Source organism: Labrus bergylta, chromosome 1 (genome assembly GCF_963930695.1).
Source record: "Labrus bergylta chromosome 1, fLabBer1.1, whole genome shotgun sequence".
Lineage (NCBI taxonomy): Eukaryota > Metazoa > Chordata > Actinopteri > Labriformes > Labridae > Labrus > Labrus bergylta.
The window spans coordinates 35,280,435-35,303,808 of record NC_089195.1 but is presented as its reverse complement, the minus strand read 5'-3'; the positions used below and the strand labels follow the sequence as shown (position 1 = coordinate 35,303,808).

The 23,374-nt window shown below is 39.7% G+C and overlaps 2 long non-coding RNA genes across 2 annotated transcripts; both read right to left on the bottom strand.

Moving 5' to 3' along the window:
- Nucleotides 1-2,073: 2,073 nt before the first annotated feature.
- LOC136180447 (uncharacterized) lies at nt 2,074-12,499 on the bottom strand. The gene is made up of 4 exons (XR_010667096.1): nt 12,441-12,499; nt 12,269-12,350; nt 2,392-2,739; nt 2,074-2,280 (listed from the first exon to the last, which is right to left on the bottom strand). It is a non-coding gene; the product is annotated as an uncharacterized lncRNA (long non-coding RNA).
- Nucleotides 12,500-17,961: 5,462 nt separating this feature from the next.
- LOC136179953 (uncharacterized) lies at nt 17,962-21,497 on the bottom strand. The gene is made up of 5 exons (XR_010666871.1): nt 21,290-21,497; nt 20,853-21,167; nt 19,609-19,836; nt 18,443-18,712; nt 17,962-18,210 (listed from the first exon to the last, which is right to left on the bottom strand). It is a non-coding gene; the product is annotated as an uncharacterized lncRNA (long non-coding RNA).
- Nucleotides 21,498-23,374: the final 1,877 nt, after the last annotated feature.

Genomic DNA, 23,374 nt, shown 5'->3' with positions numbered 1-23,374 from the left:
TCATATTTACAGATGTTCCTTAAACGCATTACAGATTTACGCAAGTTCCTTGATTGAACCAACTGCAGGCTATCGGTACCCCCTGAAGCATCGGCAGAAAAAAGTTTTTCTCCGTGATTTCTACAGACTGTGAAGTAAAATAGACACATAAAAAGGAAGCTGTTAGACAGGAAGATGAATAAGATACGTTCATGAGCTGTTTCCAAGAGTTAAAAAGCTTTTAGTGAAGCTGGCAGTTTCTCCAGTCACAGTGTAGGAGAAGTTCACCGGCAGAAACTCTGAAGGTGTTCTCACCTTTAATGTGGATATCCTGGTGAGTTAGCTGTTCAAATTAGATGACTAGCATGCACATTTCATTGTTAAAATGTTTCAGTTGTATTTAATTTGATTTCAAGATGTCATAGAACTAAAACCAGTCAGGATATTTGGTGTAAATTGAAGTTTGGATGTAATGTGGTCTGTGTTTACCTAACTGTGGCCTAGTAGCTACGAGCTAAGCTAAGCTCTGTATCTGTGTGTAGCACGCAATGTCATTTTTTTCCATGTGATGAAGTCACTTGGGACACAAATTGATAAAAAACAGTCACTTAGTTCATGTGTTATTGTTGTGTTAAAATCAAATTAAAAGTGTGAAGTAACTGGGTCTTTTCTGAGGGACGATTCAACCGCCGTCCAGGTCTTTGCTGCTTGAGGGTGCTGTCGTCTCATCTGGATGCTGATCTGCAGATAATGTGTTGTTCCAAAGGGAGGTAGGAAGCACATATGGAGTCTAACTGAAAGGATTTTTATTTTTATTTGCACTTTTGTTTTTTCTGAGATCTCAGTATGTTTTGTTTTGGGCCTAAAATCTAACATTAAAGGAACTCTCTTTTCATAACCGAAAAACAAAGTTGAAACGGACAAAGACTGAAACCTTAAAAGGGGATTTAATTCATTTTGTTACAAAGGTGTGTTTTCCATCTTGTCTTTTCGATTTGTTTAATTTGAGATATATGGAAGAGATATTTTTTTATTTAAAGTGTATACATGTTTCATATATGTGAACAGGAAAAGAACTGTGATCAAACCTCTTAAATACGTTTCTCTTTTATATCCATACATCGGTGTTGTGTGTGTTTGTGTGGACTGGAGGTCTTATTGCTCTTTATAGAGTCTGCTCCGACCAATCTCCTTAAACAACCTAGTGAATCACAAGATTTGAGTAACCTGAACAACTGAAACGCTAACATTCTGAAACTGTTCATTTAGAGATCATTTGATATTGATACTTAGAACATTTGATCTAGAGTCTTCTGAATTGACAACCTATTTTAGGTTTAACCCCCCCTGGTTAGAGGATACAATAACAAACTTTTAAAGTAATTAAACTCAAGTAAAAATATTTTAAATTGTCACATTAAAGTCCTGACAAATCTCACACACTGGTCCTTTAACTTGAATCTGTCAAAGAGACTATAGTAGTGTGTTTATTTGTAGGTGAGAGTTTCTTCTTTACACATAATATCTTCAAGAACATTTCTGCTGTTTCACTCACATTTCACATTGATAGAGACGTATCCAGACCACTTCCTCCCCAGCTTGTTCTCAGATTCACAGTAATACTCTCCAGAGGCCGAGGGTTGAATGTAGTTGAAGACCAGCTGTGCTCCTTCATGAAGGTATTGAGGGGTCTGATTTCTCTTGTACCATTTAAAAGTAGCTGCTGGGTTAGCATCACTGCTACAGGTCACAGTCACTGAACTGCCCTCCACTATCTCAGCAGAGGGACTCACTGACACAGAGGGAAGCTTTGGAGCATCTGGAGGAGAATCAGAGAGACCTTTGTCATCCACATCAGATGATGATGATGAACATATTCCATTCTAACTTAGCTTTTGGTTTTGAAATTGAGGCTCATGACAGCTGAATAAAGGTTTTTTTTTTACATTGAAACAGATAAACAGGACACTCTATGAAAAATCTAAATAAATAACAAATACCACTGAGGTACATGCTGCTATGAGGCACCATTTAATAGTTTAAAGATTCCATCTGATGGTGTGAATCAGTGAAGACTGTAAATAAACTCACACACTGGAGGAGACGGGCACTTCTCATGTCCTGACAGAGCACAGGAGTAACTGTCTGTCTGAAGAAGCTGCTCTGGTGAATAATAAGATGAAGTGCTATGTTTGAATTTCTGTCCGTTCCTGAACCAGATGTAGGAGGTTTGACTGGAAAGTCCACTGAGACACTGAAAGAGCAGAGCCTTATATGGTCTGCTCACCTTCACCTGGAGATCTGTACATGTGAAGAAACGTCAACTGTTTTCACAAAACATGCACATATTAAAACATGTATTTATAATGTATTAGAAACAGTGAGCTCAGAAATATTGAGGTGAAAGATTACCTGTGACTGACAGAGTGACCCCAGGGTGACCATGATAACTGTCTTTGTTTATTATGAATCCAAACCTGTACACAGTCGAGTCTGTCTCTCTCAGGTTTGTGATTCTCAGAGTGCATTTGTTCTCATCACAGATATTCTTCACATGACCTGAATACTCTGAAACTGTTTCTACATCTTTGTAATGAAAACCATCTTTTCTCAACCAGAATGTTTTCTGAAGTGAGTTAACTTCTCCTTTTGTCCTCTCTGGGTATGTGAAGGTGCAGTTCATCTCCACAGTTGATCCTTTATAAGCACAGATCTGAAGAGAAGAGTAAGTCACTCTCCAGCTGTCCTGACCCTGAACCACTGTAACACAGAGCACATCAGGAAACAACCATCAACATCCATAACTTTAAAAACAAAAAGGAAAAGTCTCTACATATGAAAAAAAACGTTTGTATCCAAACAGGAAGTAAAGCACCCTTAACATAAAACAGTATAATATCTACAATAAAAGCATAACATTTAAAATGTAAAATAATGGAACTTCAAACATGTGATTAAAGATATGATTAATCATAAATGTGTAATTGTTTGAAAGCCCTAGTGCAGGGGTCTCCAACAGGTAGCTCGGAGCAGGCAGGTTTAAAGTAGCTCACCTATAGGTTGACCGACTGTGTTAAAAAAATAAAAATAAAAATAAATCAGTGAATGTACCTCTTCCCACTATTCATATATTTGGCCCATTAAAACAAGTGTAAAGAAGTAATGTTTTCTTGGACATTGATGTGAATTCTCAGCAACATAGCTTACAATAAGAAGTGTAAAATATTCATGTTTTTTTCTTGGACCTTGATGTTAATTTAAGATTCTTGATAAGCGTTGGCTTTTTGCAATTTCACACGTGTACAAACAGTAGTGTAGTGGTTTCTTTAGTCTTCTTAGTAAATCTTATGTTCTTAAACTTAGTTCTTTCTTAACCACTCTATAGTGACGACATTACACTGTTTTACGCGTTGAGTTGGCTTCACACATGTTCCCATGTGTCCACGGTGAAACTACCGTGTTGCTCCGCCGTCACTCGTTTATTTTACTTAGACAGCGTAACACATAACAATACACTTCACTTCCTGTCTCCTGACCACATGACTACGGAAGTCTTACAGAATCACAACAAACCTTCAAAATAAAATAGGAATAATCTCAGTAAATATTCCCAAGATAAACACAAACATATCATCTGCTATGCTCTAGCAAATCATAATCCAAACAATAATAATCAAACTTATTAATGCAAAAATGGCACTTACATTCCGGCCCCTAATTGTTACTGCAAAGCATAACAATTACATCTCAAACATTAAAGTGACATTTAACTTCAGATCGGGAATAATTTGACTGACTTGTTCAACATAACATATAGTCATCACTGCTAAACAACTACAAATGTCAAATTCACTTTTCGTAGAACTCAAAAATTCACTCAAATGTAATATGTTACTCACGCTAAGTCTCACACTTTAAACACAAGCGAACTTAACTTATTCATCCATTTCAAGCAACAGACATAACTTATCTATTGGCCTTTCCAAAACATTAGTTTTAGTTTTAACAAATGCACGTCTGACAAGTCCGTCTGAGTCAGAAACTGTCCTTTCAACTTTTGCCATCAACCAGGAACCTCTGGGTGCGCTCTCATCCACAATAAGAACAACATCTCCTGATTTCAGGTTTCTTCTGGGTACTAACCACTTCTGTCTCTCTTGTAGAAGCGGCAAGTACTCCTTAGTCCATCGCTTCCAAAAAATGTCTGTCAGGTATTGTACCTGTTTCCACCTTCTCTTCACATACAAGTCCTCCTTCTGAAACACTCCAGGAGGTAGTACTGGTTGTCTCTTAAGAAGAAGCAGATGGTTAGGTGTAAGTGCCTCTAAATCGTTTGGATCATTAGAGACTCTTGTTATCGGCCTGCTGTTGACAATTGCTTCGACTTCACAAAACAATGTGCGGAGGCGTTCATCATCTTCAAGTGGTTGCTGTTTCAGGATCTGGGTAAGAATTTTCCTCACAGAACGAATCTGTCTCTCCCAGACGCCACCAAAATGTGAACCCGCTGGTGGGTTAAACATCCAGGTAATGCCTTTCTGCGTTAATGTCTCTGTTATTTTTGAATGATTCCAACCTTTGATCGCTTCACGCATTTCTTTTTCTGCTCCAACCAGGTTAGTACCATTATCTGATCTCATAACAGATACTTGGCCTCTCCTTGCTATAAACCTTCTAAATGCATTTATGCACGAGTCAGTATCAAGTGAATGGGCAACTTCTATGTGAATTGCTCGAACAGTAAGACATGTGAACAAAACACCGTATCTTTTGACTCTACTCCTCCCTTGTTTGACCTCAAATGGCCCAAAATAGTCTATGCCCACATTTGTGAACGGAGGCTTGTCAGGAATCAGTCGATCTGGAGGCAAACTTGCCATTCTTTGCTCACCTGGTTTCGCTGAAGTCTTTCTGCATGCAACACACTTGGACAGTATTTTTCTCACAGCTGAGTCTGCTTGTGGAATCCAAAATCTTTCTCTCAGTCTTGACAACATGTAGTTTCTTCCACTGTGTCCTGTTTCTTGGTGAATGTGTCTGAGGATCAACGTAGAAACATGATGATCTTTAGGCAGGATCACAGGATGCTTTACATCTGCCGGCAGTGAAGACTGATGCAATCTTCCTCCAACTCTTAACATCCCATCTTGCACAACAGGATCAAGCTTTACAATATGACTGTTTCTTTTAAGCTTGTTACCTTTCTGAAGAGACTCAAGTTCATCACTGAAGCTTTGACTTTGACAAAGTTTGATTATCTCAACTTCTCCCTTTGCAACATCTTCAACAGTGAGAAGAGACCCTTTAATAGTTGACCTGAACTTCTGCATTTGACTTGCAACCATTTCAGTTTTCTTTTCCAGACTCACTTCATCACTTGCTTGTGAGAATAGAAGCTTGCGATGTGTGTTCAGCTTGTGAAGCAACTGTTTGAACTTCATCATCCAGGATACTGCCTTCTTTAAACAGTTCCAGTCTGAATAATGACAGATAAACTTGTTAAGCAGATTCTCATGCACATTTGTAGCATTCACAATCACTGCTGCTTTAACTTCCACATCATCTTTTTGTATTTCTCTCATGTCCGGTGAAACTGGCCAATGTCTGTTGTCCTTTAACAAAAACTCTGGTCCACAAATCCAGTTTTGACACTCTATGAACTTGTCTGCATTCATACCTCGTGATGCATGGTCAGCTGGGTTCAGCTCAGAACATACATACATCCATTGACTTGTCTTTGTGTTGTCTCTGATGAGCGACACTCTGTTTGCAACAAAGGTTTTAAATCTAACACTTTCACTGGCAATATATCTCAACACAGTGGTGCTGTCAGACCAAAACACAGAATCTTCAAGCTGCATTTGCAGCTCCTTTCTCATGAGCCGGTCTATTTTAACAGCAACAGCAGCTGCTGTTAACTCCAGCCTCGGAATTGTTGTTTGCTTGAGTGGTGAAACTCTGGCCTTGCTGATGATGAATGAACAGTGAGTTTCTCCTTTCTCATTGGTTATTCGAAGGTAGGTAACAACACCATAACCTTTCTCGCTGGCATCAGCAAAATTATGCAATTGTGCTGATGTGATTGTTCCAAATCCAATCGGTTTCAAACACCGCTCCACTGTGAAACCATGAAGCTTTGTAAGATCCGAAATCCACATTTGTGCTCTTTTAGCCAGTTCAGTGGGAATGTCCTCATCCCAGGAGACTTTTTTGCCACAAAGGTCCTGCAGAATCATCTTTGCTGGAAGGATGACAGGTGACAAGAATCCCAAAGGGTCATATATGGCACTTACAAATGAGAGGATGCCACGTCTTGTCTGAGGAGTTTGCTTTGCATTTATCCTAACCTTGAAAACATCTGTCTCAGTACACCAGTTGACTCCTAGGACTCTCTCATCAGGTAAAGCATCATGACTAAGATCTAAATCTTTAACCTGTTTTGCTCTTTCTGTGTCAGGAATGGATGCGAGTACAACTCTGCTGTTACTCATCCATTTTGTAAGATGAAATCCTCCACTCTCACACGCTGTTGTTAAATCTTTGACCATAGCACATGCTTGTGTTTCACTTGACACCGATAAAAGACAATCGTCTACATAAAAGTTGTTCACAACAGCTTTTACTGCAGCAGGTGTCATCTTGTCTTTAGCATCTTCAGCTGTCTTTCTGAGCGCAAAGTTGGCACAGCTGGGGGAGGATGTTGCACCAAACAAATGCACAACCATCTTGTACTCTTGAAGAGGTTCATTTATGTTTCCATCTGGCCACCAGAGGAACCGCAGGAGCTCACTGTCTTCTGGTGGTACTCTTACTTGGTGATACATCGCTTCTATGTCTGACATTAAAGCAATGCGGTCATGTCTAAATCTTGTTAACACTCCAACCAGTGAGTTGGTCAGATCTGGACCTTGCAATAGTTCTCCGTTCAGTGACTTGCCTTGATATGATGCTGCACAGTCGAAGACTACACGAAGTTTTCCTTTTTGTGGATGATACACCCCGTGATGAGGTATATACCAAACTCTCTCATTTTCAATCACAGTCTTTTCATGTGATACTTTAACTGCGTAGCCTTTGCTTAACAGGTCAGACATAAAGTCTTTATATTCTCTGTGAAAGTCTCTGTTCTTGACAAGTTTCCTTTTCAGGTTTTCTGCTCTCTGGACAGCTACACTGCGGTTAACAGGCATTTTTGTGTCTTCGTTTCTCAGAGGAAGACCAACACTGTAGTGTCCATCAACCTTTTTCACTGTTTCATTAACAGAGTTCATGAACTGAATATCTTCTCGTGACATTTCTTGTTTTTCTTCACAGGCTTTCTCTGGAAAATCATGGTTGAACTGTTGCACTAGGAGGTTCTCTACATTAGCAATAGAAATGCGATTCACAGAAACACTGAGTTCACTTTCAGATGAAGTAGTGCAATCATCTCTCCTGAGAGGACCATTAATTACCCAGCCTAGGACAGTTCGAACTGCATATGGACCGTTGTCTTCACTGTGAATGATTTCCCACGGTTCCATAGCTTTGTGCACATCACATCCTATTAACAAACCAATGTCTGCATCAATCTGTGGCAGCTGAATACCATGAAGATGTGGCCACTTTTCCAAATCCTCTTGCACTGGAATGTTCTCCTTGGAAACTGGAATGTCTTTATGAGTGTAAATCTCGGGTAAGTCAATGTAAATGTTCTCTTTCAAACCACACACCTCTAATCCAGTAAGATGGTAGCTTGTCTCTAACTTTTCCTGGCCCATTGTGCGAAGCAGGATCTGAGTTTTCTTACCTTCAAGGTCAAGCTGCCTCATTAGCTCCTCGGAGCAGAATGTGGCTTGGCTTCCATTATCCATGAATGCATAAGTCTCTATTATCTTGTTGCTTTTCTTTGACTTGACACACACAGGAACAATCGACAAAACACGACTGTCTGTTCCGGCCCCAGTGGCTCCACAGGTCCCACCTGAGATGTGTGTTGATTCATCAGCTGTAGTCTTTTCTGTGATGTTTTTCTGACTGCTGTCAACCTTTTCATTATCTTCTTCTTTTGTGAAATGAAGCATGCTTGGGTGTTTCTTTGAACAGAACTCACATGAAGCTCTTTTTCTACAGTCTTTACTTAAATGTCCTGATGTCAAACATCCAAAGCACAAACCTTTGCCTTTAAGAAAATCAAGTTTTTCCTTGTAAGGCTGATTTCTGATTTTGTGACATTCTGCCAATGTATGTTGTTTTTCACAGTACACACATGGTTTCTGAAATGCACAGCCTGTGTAACATGTAGAGGAGTACGAGTTTTTACCATGATCATGTGTCTTTTCATTTGCAGAAGGTGCTACACTTGTGGCAAAAGCACTTCCCTTTGGTCTAGATGTTCTTGTCGTTTTCATGTTTGCATAAGATTTTCCCTTATCCTCAGCATCCTTTATGTCTCCAAAAATAGGATCAGCAGCTATTCTACCTTGTCTGCTTATGAATCTAACTAGATCTGAAAACTTTGCTCTTTGTCCAGTTGCCTCTTGAATGTCAAAAGCAGAAACTCTCCACTTCTCTCTTATCTTGTAAGGTAACTTGGAGACAATGATTCTGAGATTAGTGGGATTCTCAATTTCTTGAAGCTGGTTGATGTCTTGCATTGCGTTGTTACATCCAGTGAGAAACAGGGAGTAACTCTGAAGAGCCTTGGCGTCGTCAGGTTTAATCTGTGGCCAGTTGAATGCTCTGTTCATGTAGGAAGTTGCAATTTTCAGTTCGTTACCATAGTGATAAGTCAACAGCTTTCTTGCCTCATGATAGCCTTAATAAGGACTCATGTGTTGACAACTTCTTACCAAGTCTCTGGGCTCACCTCTGGTAAACTGTTCAAGGTAGTATAACCTATCACTGTCACTATCTGTTTTGTCCTGAATTGTATGGTCAAAAGCTCTTATGAACGATTTAAACTCAAGTGGATCTCCACTGAAAACAGGAATGTCTCTTTGGGGCAAATATGACAGTCTCTGTTGTTTGACTAACATCTCAGTGATGTTATTTTGTTTAAGCATCACTTCACACAGATCTACTGGGTCATCATTGATGCCATTCTCCTGTGTCTGGTTTTCTTGTTTTATTTGATGATCAGTTACCTTTAACCATTCTGAATGTCCAAGCTTTGTTTCTGGAAGCTGGTTCCTTTGCGGCTGATTCACTGAAAGTCGTACTTCAGGATCAGCAACTGCACCACTCTTACAACTTTCATATTCATAGTTTTCCAACACTTTTATTTTGGCTGTAGAAGCAGCAATAGCTGTGTCAATCTCAAGTTGTTCCCTTTTTGCCTTCAATTTGCATTCTTCAAAGTCTAATACTTGTCTCTGTTTCAAAGATGCTGCACGTGCAAGTAAAGCGGCACGTTCTGCTTGTTCCTTCCGACGTACAGATGATATGGATGAAGCTCTGGATGATCTTGATGAACTGCTTGTGGCTGTGCTTCGTACAACACATGACCCAAATGTCGTTTTTAAGGGTGCATCAGCAACAGACACACTATCATCTGGATTCACGTCATCTTGGTGTTGTTGTCTTATATTAGATGTCCATCCCTCAACCTCAAGCATGAATTTATTAACTTGCTCAATTTTTGGCTTAAACCAAAATGTTTGATCAGCCTCTTTATCTTCTTCGGGTAGCAGCAGCAGTACATTATCATTTGTATGAATAAACTCATTCTGTAGTTTTGAGCATTCATTCAAGTGATCATCAACAATGTCTGGACTCTCATTATCTTTCATAAGTCCATTAATCTTATTCGTTTTTGCTGTTAGCTGTGAGAGCTTAGATCGTCTTGCATTAATGTACCTGTTCAGGCACTCTTCCAAACCCTTTTCTGTGTACTTTGGCGCCCTCTTCTGGTCAGCCCTGCTACTGCAGCTCTGTGCGCCAGGTCCGGGATCCTGCGCGTCGTCGTCCGCCATGATGCCTCTTTTACACAACTTCTAGTTCAACAAGTGTTCATGAACGATGGTCTATGACACAAAGCACGGCCTGCTTTCATAATGAGTGTCATCGTAGTTAGACCAAAACATCCTTGTTGTCTTATTTTCTCGAGAAGCTGAGTATCTTACATTTATTCTTGTGCCGTCTTGTACAGTTCTTGCGTCGTCATGGCGTCCGACGTCAAGTTTGTGAGCTGGTAGTTTTACTTAATGTAGTGGTTTCTTTAGTCTTCTTAGTAAATCTTATGTTCTTAAACTTAGTTCTTTCTTAACCACTCTATAGTGACGACATTACACTGTTTTACGCGTTGAGTTGGCTTCACACATGTTCCCATGTGTCCACGGTGAAACTACCGTGTTGCTCCGCCGTCACTCGTTTATTTTACTTAGACAGCGTAACACATAACAATACACTTCACTTCCTGTCTCCTGACCACATGACTACGGAAGTCTTACAGAATCACAACAAACCTTCAAAATAAAATAGGAATAATCTCAGTAAATATTCCCAAGATAAACACAAACATATCATCTGCTATGCTCTAGCAAATCATAATCCAAACAATAATAATCAAACTTATTAATGCAAAAATGGCACTTACAAGTAGCTTCATTCAGCTGATGTTAATGAATGCAAGAGATTTGATTGGCCACTTTCATTTTTTCAAAGAAGCTCTCAGATGAAGAAAGGTTGGAGACCCCTGCTCTAGTGTAAAAATAGACTCTATGTTAAAATTGACGGTGCAACGGCTGCAGTCAAAGGAGAAAGATTTAGAGCGCCCCCTGCTGACTGGCTGCAGTATAGGTCAAACTCCAACCTCCTCCATGATAACAGAAAGGCCATGGGGGTCAACAATGAAATCTAAATGCATGCATCTGTTCTTCTGTTGACTGAACACACCTGAGGGATTTTTATGTTTCTCTGTACGTTAAATGTTTTCGTTAGAGGAAGTAGCGTGACGTCTTCCAGTGGATCCCTACTACGCAGACTCTGGTTGCAAATATGCAATATGTAAGCGCCCATCATGAGGATCATTTGGCTTCATCTTGTTCAACAGAAGGAGCCTGAGGGATGTTGTCCATTTGTATATACAGTTAAAGGAAGAGTAGAAGATGTTCACTTGTTTCTACAGTTAATCTGCAAGTCGTTGAGACCAGACATCATCCAGTCTGAAGGTGTAGAGAACGTTAAATGTGTTATTTAGACCTGTGAACTTTACGGTTGTAAGAGGAAGTATTGATTATCAGAGAGAAGAACGTCACTTTAGAGATGTTATATTTAGAGGGTAATCCCTCTCCTTCACCATTGTAGGATGAAAAGACAGTTTTATGTATTTTTGATGTGGCTGGGTCAATAATGCTCGTTTAGGAAGTGAAGGGCAAGAAATTCTTCATCATCCAAACATCGGTGAGTGCTAACAAGCTAACATAAGTTAAGGTTAGCTGACGATAGTATCTGGGTCTCTGTCAGTCAGTGTTCTGGGGCAGTAATGTTCGTTAAAGGCAGGAATATTTAGATCAAGTTAACACAATCTTTAATGTCATGATGAGGAGAAGTCTGTTCTTTTGTTCCCTCACAGGGACAGCAGAGTGTCTAACAGCATTAATCCACAATCTCCTCCTCTCTGGGTTTTCTTTCAAACATTCTGTAGAAGAACAACCCGGGCTCGTCTCCTCGTCGGTTAGTGCATCACATTCAACAACAACTGTCTCTCATTTGAAACATGGAAAAATTAAACTGATAAAAAAACACTGAGACCAATAACTTCTCAGTAGCGTTCAGCTACAGAGTCTTTATCGCCCGCCAGGTGGGCGGTTCCATAAGCGTGTGATGTCATGTGAAAACTATGAATTGATTATTAAAGACTTTTTGCCATACTTGGATGGTCTGTGGTAAGTTTGCTGTTGAAGTAAGTGTGAAGACTTTAAAAAAAAGCAGAACTATGAGGTGTGAGAAACAGAGCAGACACTCATACTTAAAGATACGATCTTAAAAGCTGTCAACGCATCATGGAAACAAGTTTCCATCCAAAAAATGTTAAAAAGGATAAAAAATACATGTCGATAGAAACTGTATGAAAGATTCTGCAAACAAACTGCTTAAGAAATAATATGAAAAAGGCGATCCAACTAAAGATCTTCCTGTTAGACATTAAAACAGATATACAATGATATACATTAAAACTGTGTTTATAGTGTTTCTGAGAACATTTCCTGTAACATCAAGCACACTTTTCAGTCTGCATTAATCAGTCCCACATCTCCTCAGATTTCCCTCTTTAGATTAAATGAATGTAACTGTAGATATGAAGTACCTGACACAGAGAGGAGGAGGACGATAAATCCACTCACTGCTGCAGTTAAAGTCATCGCTGCTCCTCTCATCTCTCTGTGTGACTTTAGGGACAATAAAACATGTTAGCAGATTAATAAGAACACAGCAGGACTCAAACAGTATCAGACATGTTGATAAATTATTCTACTTACAGTGAAGAAGGATATCGTCTGAGAGAAGACTGTCCTCCTCTGCAGTGAGTGAACAGAAGACAGATATCAGGCTGTTTTTAACGCCTACATTTCCTTCCTCTTTAGATGATTAACATATATGATCAGTCAAACAGGAAGAACTCACATCACAAAGAAGTCCTATTGGTACCAAACTTGTTTTAGGGCAAACTTATTTTTTTTACAGGACATAAAAACTGAACAAGGGGTTATCTTCAAAATGTGAGACCCTTGGGTGCAGGAGCATCAACACTGGGGTAGCCCGACTGGTGCACTGACTGACGCAGTGGTGGCCTTCAAAAACACACACAAATAAATAATAATAAATGATTTACCTTTAAAAATAACCTATTAAAATTCACCTGTTATATCTCAGTCATAAAACAAAATAATGGAAACATAAATACATTTTTAGCTTCATTCTTTATTGACACAAAAATAAGATGTATGCTAAAAGTCCAAATTTAAAGTACTTACCATTTGCACACAGTCAAACTTGCAAGATTACATGAATTAGCAATGTGTTGGTCCTGTACATGCTAGTTACTTCATTGCAAGTATGACAGTGTGCATTACCGTCCTATGCACCGGTCTTGTGAAATAGATATGCAAAGTATTAATTATTATTATTTTAACTATTTATCAAACAATTAAAAATGATTCATTGATTCAGGAGCCTTAAAAAAGAGAAGAGTCAGTTTTATCATTAGTCTCAGCTCTGACAGGGTGAATAGCCAATCACAGTTCAGGATATTTTTTTTTTTTGGGGGGGGGGGTACTCATGAGCTGGTCAAGTGGATTAATCATAGAAAGATAAAATAGATTTCATAGGAATATTTTGCAGCAGAACAGACTTCAAAAAGAAGCATGCTGAGAACAATCTTTTTTATTTTATTTATAAATTTATTTTTGAATCCCACTAATCTTTGTACAGTCCTGTACAGTTCATCTGTGCACTGAGGCAGGATGTTTAATAGTCTGCAGCTGAGTTGAACCAAGGGCTAGAGTTCAGGGAGCAGAAAAGTTCAGGTGGGCGGCAGGGCAGAGGGAGAGCAGGAACCTGAAGGGCATTAGCGCAAATAGTTCAGGAGGGAGGATGGGAGGCCGACCAAACGGTGAGAGCAGTTTGGGAAGGCGGCGGCGAGGAGATTTCTGTCTTGCCGTCAACGTAAAAACATGGGCAGGTATAGGCCAGGCCACTGACAGGCCCAAAAGAGTGGGCAGGGCCTACAACAGGGATGCAGTTGTTGGCAGGGCCTCCCACTGGGACACAGCAATGGACAGACATGCCAATGGGGAACCAGGCCTCAACAGGAACGTTAAGAGGGCTGGAGCTGAAGATGCTCTGGCAGGACAGGAGCACAGGCTGAGGTTCTGGGGCACAGGTTGGCTGAGGTTCTGGGACACAGGTTGGCTGAGGTTCTGGGGCACAGGTTGGCTGAGGTTCTGGGGCACAGGTTGGCTGAGGTTCTGGGACACAGGTTGGCTGAGGTTCTGGGGCACTGGGTGGTCTCAGGCTCTTGAGAGCATGGAGGCTGGGTCATTTGGAAGCACGGGGGCAGAGTTACTGGGAAGCACAGGTACTGGGTCACTGGGAACCCTGTTAGCTGAGGCTCTTGGAAGAGGGAAGGATGAGGCTCGCACACCAGTTGCTGAGTCTGAGGCTTTGAATGGCAAACCAGCTGCTGGGACTGTGGAGACTCAGGGAAGCTGGGTAACGAAGACTCGGGGGCGTTGCTCGATGGATTATACATATTATATCATAAATCAAATGATAAATTAAAATGTTTATTTATCCCGTTTAGGGAGCACTGAATGATAAAGCCTGAATGTGAGAATAAAAGCCTCTCCACTAGAGGGCAGTGAAACATCAGAGAGTCAGAGTCAGGACATTTACATTTTGTCATTCATCTCTGATTGTTTGGAAAAATGAAATTTACATTTGATCCCTTTTTACATTGTTTGCAGAAGTATTTCATTGAAATTTGGTTCAGGAAGTGTAAACATTTTACATTACTCATTTACATCTGTGACACATTACAAGAGAACCATTTAAGTAAAACTTGTAAGTGAATAAAAGCAAGGATATAAGCAACAGGTGAACTAACTACAGACATTTAGATGAATGCCAAACGTGTGGTGACAGTACAACCTGTGCTCGGTGTGTTTCTGCTCTCTTACCGACACCACACACAGGCTACAGGTGCATTTAAATCTGACCACCTGGAATGGGCATGGTAGCTGTAGCAAACCCAGCTACAGCAATTGATGAATCCTTTATCTGTTGGTTTATGTTACTTTACTTTTTTGCTTCATGCTGTGCAATAACTCACAAACAAACCGTAAGAGCTGTACATAAAACACAACAGAAAGACAAACTTTATAAACATGCAAATAACCATTAAACCCAAAACAGAGAAAAGGACCATAAATATTTATAATATTAACACATAACAAGAGATAAGGTATAAAAATAGATAGTCAGGTTAATTTAGAACATTTTTACCAAGTCAAACAACAAAGTTAAAGAACCATATTAATAACATTTACTAACTACACCAAAGAATATATATAAATCACGTATTGATAACTATAGGCCTTAAATACACATAAAATGAGCAATTAAATTTAGCAAAAAAAATCAACATAATAACTACATTTAACAGGACTCAATTAACCAAGGTCTAAGGGCGAGCGAATGAGATAGCATGGCTAAGCTAAAGGCTAGCACGCTTAAATAAATCACTGAAAACATCATAAAGATTACAAAGGTTGTACCTTGTACACCTTCCAGCTGGTTGCTAAAATGTGAGGGCGTGGATAACAGTGGGTTTTTTAAAATCAATTAACACACTGACTGTCTACCTACCTGAGTCTTTTAATATCCGGTTTAAAGCAGTTAAGAAGCAAATCAGCCTTCAAAATAAAAGCTTCCCCCACAAAACAATAAGAAACAGATGAATACAAAATAAGAATCTTCACAACAACAATTAACAATAAAGGTAAATACTTTTTAACTAGTAATACTTGTTTGATTTGTTGAAACATGAGTCTTGTTAATGTAAAACTCATATTATTAATCCTGTAAAATAATTCATAATCACTTTACAGGTGGACCACAGTAAGTCATTCACAAAGCTTAATACTAACATCATTTATCTGTTTTAAGTCATTTATTAAATGCAGGTCTAGCTGCGTTCTTGAAGGAGTCTGTCCCGAGGATTCATTCTCAAAGTGGTTTCCTGTAAGGATTTCATTGGATGAGAGTAAACTAGAGGTTTCTTCGTCCATGTTTGTTGACTGTACTGTACAATGCAGCTGGATCTGCAGCTTGCTGACCACTGGTGCTGAGAAGAAGAAAGACATGAGATTATATGATAACAGGCCAACAGTGATCACGGTAAATGATGAAAACACAATAAACAGAATGATGAAAACAATAGTTTTGTGGTTAAAGATCATGTTATGTGAGGAGTTGTTTTACCTCTGGGCTGCACCGCCGCTGTTAAAGTTAACCACAGAGTACTCAACCATCTCCTCTTGTTCTCCTTCTTCTTCTTCCTTCTTCTTCTTCTTGTGTGTTTGGGGTTTAACTGGTTGGATGTTGGAGTAGAGAGGATCAGCCTGGTTCCTGGAAAAGTCGACAGTGGCATATTGAAGCTCATCCTGCTCCTCTGCTGGTTGTATCTGTGAACACCGGACAACAAAGAGTATTCAATTATTTACAGACAGACTTTTGAAAGACAGGATTCAAGGCTTGAGTTATTTACAGAGACAGAAGTTGTAATTTTACTGAAAGCAAAAGAGGGAACTTGAGACTTGAATCAGAAACCAATCCTGTTTTTGGTGTTTCATTAAAAGCAGTTCATAATGTTATGGTTTGCCTTGTTGAATGCTGATGATCCTTGGGTGTCTTTATCAAGGCCAGGAAAGCAACGCAACCCAAAAGGTCTCACTTTCCTTTTTTGGGGAGCTCTCAGAAAATCTTCAGTTTTTTGAAAAAACCCAACATGTGAAGCACCAGGATGGAGAGAGCAAAAGCTTAAGCACTTACAGCAAACAAATAGGACAAACATTGCTGAAGGCAAACAAATCAAACACTATGTCAAGAGTTCAACCGTCCCTGATTCATAAATTCAGAGACTTCCTCACCTGTTCACTGTTCTCTGGTCTGTCTCCGGGCTCAGACGGTTGCTTGCAGGCCCTCTTCTTTCTGGTGAGGTGCATTCAAATAGAAAAGTAAACCATATTGTTGTTTGTGAGGGTACAATGCATTAATCATGAACAAGTATTTGCTGAAAAAGAACTGCTCACATGATCCATATGACGACAAAGATGAGTATGATAATGAGGAAAATAGCAGGAACTGTCACAGCAGTCGTCAGTTTCCATCCTCCTGCTGAAACAGACAGAGACAGAAAGTTAACCTTACAAGTAAAAACATGTCATGAACACATTCTTACAACTTATTGTATTTTCTTTTGGTGAAATTGAAAACGAAATAAGACCCAAACGAAGGACAAACACCCTGTTACTGTTAAAAACAGACTACGATACTCACTTTTGACATTTATTAAAAACATTATTGTGACAAAGACTTAAAAATGTAACGTTTAGTTCAGCATCTCAAAACTACTCAACCAGGCATGCAACAGGAGGGAACTTCATTTAACTAAAGCAAGAACCAACTCAATTAAACAAACAGAACTAAGAAAACAAGAAAACTAAATTCAAATCTTTATTAAAGCAGTATCTTTTGACCGAGTAAATTCATCTATTGCCATCCAACAAGCTATACATTTTATTTGATTTATGTTCCTCCTGTAACTCTTTGATTGTTCTATTTGCTTATTGTTTATGTGTGTGTATGTTTAGACAGATGCATTTTGCAGGTACATGTATATATATTCTTTAACTCATCAGTAGATTGTGTACAGAGGAACTGAACGGGTTCAAATGTCACTGCCATGGATTGAACAATCGTATGATCATAATTTCCTAGAAGCTGTCCTCACCCTGTCATTGTGTTCATGTTTTGTCTTGCTGTTAGTCCTGTAATGTTATGTGTTAGGATGAAAGCTGTGTATTGAATGTTGTTTATGTTAATGAGTGTTATGTTGGTTTTAAGTTGTAAGATGACACAGTCACACTGTAATGGGTGTTGTGGACCTCAGGAAGAAAAGCTGCAGCATTGCTGTAATCCAGGTCCGCCTTCCCCTCGTGCCTCAGTGTTGCAGAGGTACTGTCAGCCTAACCTTAACCTGATATCCTAAGAAACTAAACTGAACCCCTCTCGGAGTCTCTGGAAGGCGTCCTGGGAAGAATTCAATCGAGGAAGTCTTTAGTTATACCAAGAGACTGACTAATGGAGAACCTTTACGGAGGTCTATTGGGTGGCCTTCCCGACTGAATCAGAGTGTTGTTATTCCTTTAGACCGCTGTTCCTGTCATAGAGTCATATGACCTGTGAAACAGTGTGGGTGAAGCTTACCTTCCAAAACAATCAGATGTACAGTGGAGTTATGACGTCCTCTGGTATTTTGGGCGATACAAATATAATGCCCACTGTGTTCAGGACTTGTGTTGTTTATGTTAAAAATCTGTCCTGAAGCTGTTGGTGAGTCTTCATCCTCCTTGTACCAGGTGTAATTAGCTGCTGGGTTAGCATCACTGCTACAGGTCAGAGTCACTGAACTGCCCTCCACTATCTCAGCAGAGGGACTCACTGACACAGAGGGAAGCTTTGGAGCATCTGGAGAAGATGTGTTAGCAGTGATTATTCTATGTTGAGGTATGCTACCACCATAGCACAGAGTAATTAAATCATAAAGTGTGAATAACTTTGTGTAGCAACATTTTAGCTGTTGATGGTCTGAAACATATTTCACAAAACTCAAATTTTACCTCAGCTACAGATTGTAGCTTAGTGTGAATGAAATTCAAGAGACGGGAGAGATAAAAACTGTTTGTCATTTTTCACTCACATTTCACATCAGAGATAAAGTGTTCAGATGTTCTCCTCCCCAGATCGTTCTCAGCCGCACAGTAAAACTCTCCAGAGTCAGACGACTGGACGGAGCTGAAGACGAGCTCTGGTCCTTTACTGAGAGGTTGAAAGTCTGGGTTCCCATTCTTCTTGTACCAGGTATAATTAGCTGCTGGGTTAGCATCACTGCTACAGGTCAGAGTCACAGTACTGTTCTCCACTATCTCAGCAGAGGGACTCACTGACACAGAGGGAAGCTTTGGAGCATCTGAGGAAGACATCAGGAGACATTACTCAAAGATAAGAACATTTGATCATAGATACATGTTCATTTTTATCTAGATGTCTTTATGTTCCTTTTTGATTCATCTTTCTGTCACAGTGACTGTAAAGTGCTGACCATGGAGCCTGATTTTACTTCTTTTTTATTTTGTCTTGTCATCAATTCTGTGCAGTCTATGTAACAAACTGTAAAACAAAGGCCATGCAATTCCACTTTATCTTGAGGAGTCTCTTTCTAAAACATTGAATATGTGTTAATCGTTTTAGCTTTTGCTTCATCACTGATATCTTCACGAGACTGAAGCTTAATCTTTGGTTGCTTTTGTACTCAGATTCTGTTTTAACTCTGTTGTGAAAATTGTTACCGAGCAGTTTAATATTACTCATTTGTAAACAGAGTTAAAGGAGCAGTATGTAACTCTGACCCCTAGTGTTTAAAATGGGTACTGCAGTCCAAATTCTAAACATTGAGCTGTCTCCCCCCCCCCCCCTCCTCTCTAGAGTGGATGCTCACTCAGGTCACCATGTGGTGGACTCTGAAGCTTCAGTGTTTATCCAGCTCTGCATGGGTCTGTAAACCTTTCTGTGTTCTAACCTCTCTCCATTTTTCAAAAGCATCTCCAATATTGATCCTAGTTTGAGCACGTTTCTGCTCGTGGAGCTTATTAGAAACATTTCCGTTCCACACCACTTCAACATCGCTTGTTTCCTCAATGTCTGATGATATACTGAGGTCAGTTTATAATTTAATTCAGGAAATATTTTACACATTGGACTTTTAAATCTATAAGATTCCAGCAGGGTTTTAAGGGAACTTAAAGTGTAAGTGTGCTGTGGCGTTAGTCTTTAAGTGTGTTTTGTGATTTAGTCAAGTTTACTCACACACTGAAGGAGAGGGGAATCGATCATGTCCGTTTAAGGCACAGGAGATTTCATCCTCAAGATAAAACCAGCCTTTATAGGTAGAAGTCACAGCTCTGGTTATTTTCTGTTTGTTCCTGAACCAGACGTATGAGAGACGACCGACTTCACTGCAGCTGCTGTGACACGTCATCTCCACCTCAATGGAATGCTGATCGGCTCTTATCCTTTTAACCTGAACCTGTAACGCTGGATATGGAGGAAAAAAAGTGAATTGTCTCTGTTCTAAAAAGAGAGAGATTAGATTTAGATGCACATCATTTGAACTTCCACAATATCTAGAAGTCAAAGCAAGAAAACTAAGAGTCTGTGACCACACAGCCTTTATTCTGACAGAAGAGCTCCAACAGAGAACTTGGATTAAAATGCCTTTTTTTGGTCTGACTCAGTCAGCGCACACAAATTAGGCGTCTTTTCTATAATAATAATAATAATAATAACTTTATTTATATAGCACCTTCAAAAACACAGGTTTAAAAAGTCCTGTGACAAACAGCAAAGGCAAGAACAAAGCAAACTAAAACAAACACAGAAGAACATAAACAACAGCAAGAATATAATGATCATTTCTGTCTGACATACTTTACAGCTTGGTGTAAAACCGAGCCTAAACAAGCTTCCCCTCTTCAGATTGTCTTTAGGTAACGTTTGTTAAGAATTAGGGCTCTTCAAATAAAAATTGGTTTCCAAAGAAAAGAAAAGGACAAAAGCTTCTACCTGAAGAGTTCAAAGATTTCAAACTAAAAAACTCAGAGAAGCTGCTAAAAAGTTGGATTGCTCTAAATCGTTGGTTCTCAACTGGTCTCACCTCAGGACCGAATATCAACTATGAGGAAGTGTAAACCAAATCATCTGATATTTGTCAACTAATGAGATGTATTTAAATGTTGTGCAGTTTGGACCTCAGATGGTACAAAACATGTTTAAAGCACTCATAGACTTTTTGGCACACTTTATGTTTCCAAACACAAATTCACAACCCACTGAAAACGGCTCTGCGACCCACTTTGTGGTCCCGACCCACCAGTTGAGAACCACTGCTCTAAAGTAAAAGACGCTGAGTGGTGACATTCATCACAAAGGCTCTCTTATCATTAACACACAAGCATGACCTGTTTGTTCATATAAAACAGTGAGTACAAACTGATAGTGATGAGTTCAGGTTCTGTGTTTGTGTGTCTCCATGGCTCTGCGTTCATTAGTACCTGTGACAGTCAGAGTTGTTCCAGGTAAACTGCTCCTCCATTCAAAGCTTCTTGTTGTAAAGTTGAAACGATGCTGGGCTGAATCGCTCTCTCTCAGGTCAGAGATTCTCAGAGTGGAGCGTCCTCTCTCTCTTTCAGAGACCTGAACACGATTTGACTGATACCAATGCTGACTACGTCCAGGACTGAACCAGAACTTTGAAGTGACCGCTTCATGACCGTTGTAAGTACAATAAATGTCCACTGATGAGCCTTTGGGTGCACAGATGGTTCTGACATCGTACTTCACTCTGTTACAGGTTTCACCATGAACACCTGGAAAATTAAACAAATCATTTAAAACAGAGTAAAAACTCACAAGAGGAAAAAAACAAGTAGTTACACGTCTCCACCACCAGATGTTGTTTTGTTCGAAGCAGATTGTGAAGTTAACTCACACACTGGAGGAGAGGGGAAATCCTGGTGTTCCTGTAAAGCACAGGAATAGCTGTCTGCATATTCAAAGTAGTCTGAGTAAGTCGAGGATGTTTTTCTGGGGATTTTCTCTCCATTCTTGAACCAAATGTAGGAGGAATGTGGAGGGAGAGTACAACTGCTGACACACGTCAGATCTGCCCAAGAAGAAGAAGAATATCTAGATGTGCCCACATGAAGATCTGGATGTGTGGAGAGAGAACAGAGAGGAAATTTCACACTGTCTATATTCATATGCACAAATATAAAAGAAGACATTGATATTGTTGTTTTATTGTTTTTAAAATAATCAACAAATGAATGAAAACATTACCTGTGAGAGACAAAGTGACTCCGGGATCACCAGTATAACTTCCATCTTGATGGTTTGTTATGAACCTGAACTTGTAAACAGCTGAGTCACTATTTCCCACATTTGTGATTGTCAGAGTGCAGTCCTTCGATTTAGAGCTGTAGGTCACACGACCTGTGTACTGTGAGTCTGTTTGCAGATCTACAGGTTCTCCATCCTGGACTTTAGTAAACCAGAAGGACTTCTGAACTGTAGTAGTAGATGGGTAGCTGTAGGTGCACCTTAGTACGACTGTTGATCCTCTTAAGGCACAGACTTCAGTAGAGTAGTAAGTCACTCTCCAGCCAGCCTGACCCTGAATCACTGTAAAATAGAGCACATCAAGAACCACAGTTACAGTAAGAGCAGCATCATGAGTCAAACCTTCATTCATAGTGGAGGTGCTTCAACTAGTACGACTACACCTGATGTCAGAGTGAGACAAAGCTAGCAGCTATCCTAATAAAGTAGAAAAAGTCTCTTTGTGCAGAAGTTACTATTTACAGTCTGCCTAACATGATTCTTCATGCTGCTGTGGTGGTCGTGAAAGGTGAACAAACCTACCCATAATTCTCTGAGATACTGGCTAATTTACCTGGTTTAATTACAAATAAGACTGTTTCCTGTTTTTCTATAAGTTGCACAAAAAACAAGTGAACCCAGACCCCCCTTTTCAAGCGATCCAGATATGATTGTTTGGTCTGCACCAGGGTTTGATTGACAGCTTTCACACCAGCACAAACTTGCTACAGACTCAAGATATCTTTAACTGAACCAAACAGGCTAGATGTGAAAACGCCCAAAGAGGCTCTTCACACATTTCATTAACATCCGTCTTTGTTGATCTGATGACAAGTGGATAGCCTTAATGCTCGGTGTGAACGCGCCCCAATGCCTCCTGAGGATGGGCTGAGTTCTGACAGCTCGGACCACATACAGACGTGGTGTGGCATGCATTTGTTCACATTGGATTGATAGTGTAAACACTCATGCGTCCACTGCAGCATTTAGGACCGCCCACTCAACTTAAAACCTGGGAGAACAACAGATTCTGTCCATGCAAAGTTTGAACGCCTGTACTAAGGTATTGTCCACTTGTTATAAGATCACCCAGGGATGACAATGCAAGGTGTGAACACAATCTTAGACTGTTCAAACATCATTTGTCAATACTACTCAACCACCGAACAGACAGCAGAACACTTCATATACCCAAATGGTCATGCATGTACAGACTCTGCATTAATATACAGATATCTGTTATTAATAGAGGTTACTGCAAAAGGGAAAAGAGGCGGAGCAACAGTTGAAGACGTACACCTGATCTCTATTAAAGACGATAAAGACATGATATAGAGGGTGCAGCCAGGGGTCTCAGTGTCGAGAACATTTGTGTTTAAAACTGTTTTGTTTGACCAGGAGGTAAAATAAATAAATATTAGAAGAGTGGAGTACATGAGAACTAAACTCTGCTCTGCTGAGTTGTTTCCTGTCCGTGATGAGGCGACAGCAGAGTGTGAATGGAATCTGCTGAGAAATGAGGTGTGAGCAAAAACTGTGATGGGTAGATAATAAAGAGAGAGACAGCATTTTCAAACTTGTGGGATTAGATGTTTAGCAATTCAGTTATTCACAAGATACTACTACTAATAATGATATATATAAGTATTGATATTAAAATATATTAAGGCTTATTTTAGGGTATTTTACGCCCCTA